Genomic DNA, 4985 nt, shown 5'->3' with positions numbered 1-4985 from the left:
AGGCATCCCCTGCGTTGAAGGGGCCGTTGTGAAGATTAAGCAAGCTATTGCCCAGAGTTGCAGAGTGGCGCCCAAGGTTAGAGTAGGTACCGAGGCGAGAATTATCAGGCCCGCGCACATTTTGACCCAAGACCCTGTCGCGTTGGGAATCGAACCCTGGTCCCGGGCCGATCTCAGCTTCCGGGTCTGCCGCCTCTAACCATTGAGCCACACTTCTCCACCGGTAAGTAATAGAGCATTGACTTACATGTTATGGCTGATTCAGGGTCTCCAATCAGAATACTTGATGTTAAAACTTTCAACAAATTCTGGTCTAAAGTTTTGCTTAAACCCACAGATGAAAACACAATAGCAACCCCTGACTAGGGGCTGTCCCCTGGTGCACAGCAATGAGCTTCTAAAAAGCTTATAAAGTTGAAATCCACAAATTAATTCCAAATCCAAAATGGGTATCTTTCTAATGAAGACTTTTTTTAGTGAGTTTGTCCATATCACTCAATGATTCGATCTGATAAGCGTTTCAGATAGTCTTGTTCATGAAAATATTTTTACAGTGAAAATAACTCCAGATGCATTTCGGGCAGCTGTGTGCCCTTCTTCAGGGGTATTGTCTGTGAACAAAACCAGAAAACATAATATGCGCTAATTTTCTAGAGCTCAGTATGTAGGTTACAATCTTACAATTCAATAAAAACATCATATGCACGCATGCATTAGTCACCTGTTTGCACCATATACGTGCTTGCCGATAACAGTGTGTCTGGTGTACTATGAGTAGTGACTCAAGTAACCTTCACAAAACATGATAGATATATCAGACAGTATAGACAACCGCGTGTTGAAACGGGCTTAAATAAAGGTGTACCCGAGTGCTACCAAAGTTAAAGGCTCGCAGTAAAAGACTAGTGATCAAAAACAGCAATGTGCTTGAGTCACGGCAAAAGTGAATTCAAGTGAACTTGTTAGTCGTGTCTCACAGTCAAAATGAACGAAAAACTAGAAAGAGTTCAACTTACAACGTGTTTCAATAAAGTTGGGTCTCTGTATTAAATAAAAGAATGAAAAGTGAATACGGGCTTGTGTTAACGTTCTAACAGCGTTTACTATAGGATGAAGGTCACTAAGGCAGACTTACATGCGGATACTAAAGATCGTCACTCCAATGGGTGATAGCTCGTAATTATGAGTCCATATGTTAAACAAGCATTTGCAATGCAATAGGTCTCGCATTTGGAAAGTTTGAGCTATTGGTATTGTAAATGACAATTTTTTTATTTATGTGTTAGTTTTGAAAATAGCGAAATTAATATCTTTGTCATTTACAATGCCAATAGTTATACCTTTCGCAAGTGTGACACCTATAGCATTTGTAATGCAATATGTGTTGTATTTACGTTACTCAGATGTATTGATATTACAAATAACAGTGGCTTTTGATGTTTTTTCATAATTAATACTTAAATAAAAGGTATTGTAATTTATAATGGCAATAGCTTAAACTTTTGTAAATAACTTTTGTGAAGATTATGTTCAGTGTATTTTAATGTGACGAAAATCCAAGAACAGAAGTAAAATATTAACATCTTTTTGTGACATTTGTAATAAAGCTTGAAACATTGAGAGAACATATTTGAACCAGTTGTTGTTGAATGGTTGCACAGGTTGATGCTGTGGTGGCGCTGAGTAATGTTGTGGTGGCGACAAGTGATGCTGTGGCGTTTAGTGATGCTGTGGTAGCGCATAGTGATGTTGTGGTGTCCCCGAGTGATGCTGTGGTGCCCCTGAGTGATGCTGTGGTGGTGCCATAGATTGAGTGAGGGCGATAGATAGCTAGAGGGAGGTCGAAAGATAGATAGAGGGAGGGCGATAGATAGATAGAGGGAGGGCGAAAGATAGATAGAGGGAGGGCGATAGATAGATAGAGGGAGGGCAAAAGATAGATAGAGGGAGGGCGATAGATAGATAGTGAAAGGGCGATAGACAGAGTGAGGGCGATAGACAGATAAAATGAGTGCGATAGACAGTTAGAGTGAGGGCGACAGATAGATAGAGTGAGGGCGACGGATAGATAGATAGAGTGAGGGCGACAGATAGATAGATTGCCACCATGAAAGACCACCAAAATGAGAACAAGTTTACGCACTTATACATCACAGGCAGCAGCAGTGTAAGCTTTCCTCCGCTTCTGTAACTGTGCATTATTGCATATGATGGAGAGCGAGGTGTGTGGTGTACTAGAGTGAAGTGTGTGCTAGTAAAAGACCACGTTTGACATGGTGCAAATCACAAGGTGAAGGTATGGTGTATATGAGTGATAGAAATATTTGCAAGAGGGAAAATATAGCAACAAATGATTGTTGAAAGTTCCTGCCTGCACGTCATGACGTACTTTTCCACAGAATCCAGGATGACATGGATAAGTGAAGAGGGGGCGTAAGGGGGCAGGGCTGGAGTGCCAGAGAAAGGGAGAGGCAGTGTCATTGGTCCGCTACTATCATCATGCCTTTATGAGGCTGTAAGTCTCCAAATTTGTACGAGGGGTGCTCTGCTTTGAATATTTATGCTACAGCAAATACAAACATAAAGATGTTCTATTTACAGCAACTCAGCACATTTCTTCGGGCCTGCCAGCCAACAGATGAAACACAGCCCACCGCCATTTGTACAGAATAAACAAAGCGTATGGCGTATTTAAAAAATGCAATCATTAAAAACGAAAGCAGATAAAGTGGTAATATGAATCTGTGAACACCCAACATCACAGGAGCCCGCACGCCCTCCTTTTACACCTAGATACAGTGGAACATGAATCTGTGAACACCCAATATCTCAGGAGCTAAATCTTTCAGAACGTAATCTGGTGGCAGTATGTACTACGGCGCACGTCGTTAACGCACATGCTGGAATTACTTTTACATTTTATTAAAACCCAATGTTATTCTGCAGTTAATGGACGAGCTGAAAAGGCTGCTCCCAGGAGAGAGTGTGTCTAGAAATGGTTTGTTTTATTTGAAGATGTGCCCAGTAGAAGTGCTCTGGGGGCAGCTGGCCTAAGCAGTGGGCACTGAATGGAGGCTCTGCCGGACTGGCCAGCCTAAGCCATGCCACCGAGTTGCAGGCCTTATTAGCATACCAGATGTTAGGATGGTGGGGGGGGGGGGGTAGGAAGTAAATTTATGTAAGGTGTGAACAGTCCACTCACAGGGGAATGGATTTTTGGGGCATATGAATCAGTTTCAGAATATTAACTCCTTGTGCGTTGCCTACTTAGTTTGAAACACATTGTAACAGCCTTAAAGCGCACATGCGGAGACTCAAAGAATGAAGGCGTGGGAGTGTAGAAGCAGAGGTGTGAAGGTTAGCCAGCACGGAATGGAAGGGGGGACAGCAGAGAAGACAAAGAAGGAATGCAGGGGGAGAGGGGAGGACGCAATGAAGGACCGTCCTGAGCCTCTCAGAAACGGTCGCTCCCCTCGCTGCTCCCTGCTCATCCACACGTGGTATCGTGGTATCGTAGCGCTCTGACTGCCTCGCATTGCTCGCACTGCCACAATTTTGCTTTGTGATAATAGCGCTTATTGCCAGCTGACTGCCACGCATTTCTCGCACTGCCATAATTTTGTTTTGTGATAGTAACGCTTATTTCCAGCCGATTGCCACGCTCGCACAGCCATAATTTTGCTTTGTGATAGTAGCGCTTATTGCCAGACTTGCTCGCACTGCCGAATATTGAATCATCGTAGCGCTTTAAGTATCAGACCATGATTTGTGATTTACTGTTCCATTATTATTTGCTGTGCCACTCGCTTTGCCTGCTGTAATAATTGTTGCCTGACTGTGCTGCCCCGTGTTCATAGCGCTTAATTAAGGTCGTGCCCCAATCTCGTCCTGTTTCGCTTTTGGCTTTCTGCCATTTTGTTGTTTGTTGTTGTGCCTCCCAGCCCGGCTCTCCACCCCGCTCCCGCCTCTCAGCTGCTCCTCCCTCCCACAGAGAGTGTAGGCTCTACCTTCCAGCTATAGCGCTGTGACCGTCCTGAGCCTCTCAGAAACGGTCGCTCCCCTCGCTGCTCCCTGCTCATCCACACGTGGTATCGTGGTATCGTAGCGCTCTGACTGCCTCGCATTGCTCGCACTGCCACAATTTTGCTTTGTGATAATAGCGCTTATTGCCAGCTGACTGCCACGCATTGCTTGCACTGCCATAATTTTGTTTTGTGATAGTAACGCTTATTTCCAGCCGATTGCCACGCTCGCACAGCCATAATTTTGCTTTGTGAAAGTAGCGCTTATTGCCAGACTTGCTCACACTGCCGAATATTGAATCATCGTAGCGCTTTAAGTATCAGACCGTGATTTGTGATTTACTGTGCCATTATTATTTGCTGTGCCACTCGCTTTGCCTGCTGTAATAATTGTTGCCTGACTGTGCTGCCCAGTGTTCATAGCGCTTAATTAAGGTTGTGCCCCAATCTCGTCCTGTTTTGCTTTTGGCTTGCTGCCATTTTGTTGTTTGTTGTTGTGCCTCCCAGCCCTCCACCCCGCTCCCGCCTCCCAGCTGCTCCTCCCTCGCCCCACCCCCCTCCTCTGTCCACTTATGACAGATGCTTTTGCGCGCAGCATTTACGCGCAGCGGTCGCGCACTACGCGCGCCAAAGGTGCGCCAAAGGTAAGCCCATCTGCGCCCGTCCGAGCCTGGACCGCGCCCAGCACCAGTCCCCCTGACCCACGCAAACCCCTCTCCACCCGCATTACGTACGACTCCGCCACCCTCTCAGCACTCAACTCCGACCGTCTCCCCGACTGCTACCAAGCCGCTCCAGGACTCAGCCATGGACCCTTCACCTGCCACTCCTGCAAGTTCGACTGCATCAGGACCCACACCAAATCCACTCACTCAAAACAGAGCTCCGACAACAACCACCTGAAGTGCATCTTACTCAACACCCGCTCGGTCCACAGACACGCCATTGAACTTTGGAATCTAC

Source organism: Lissotriton vulgaris, unplaced genomic scaffold (assembly GCF_964263255.1).
Source record: "Lissotriton vulgaris unplaced genomic scaffold, aLisVul1.2 SCAFFOLD_1029, whole genome shotgun sequence".
Classification (NCBI taxonomy): Eukaryota; Metazoa; Chordata; class Amphibia; order Caudata; family Salamandridae; genus Lissotriton; species Lissotriton vulgaris.
This window is presented reverse-complemented; position numbering follows the sequence as displayed.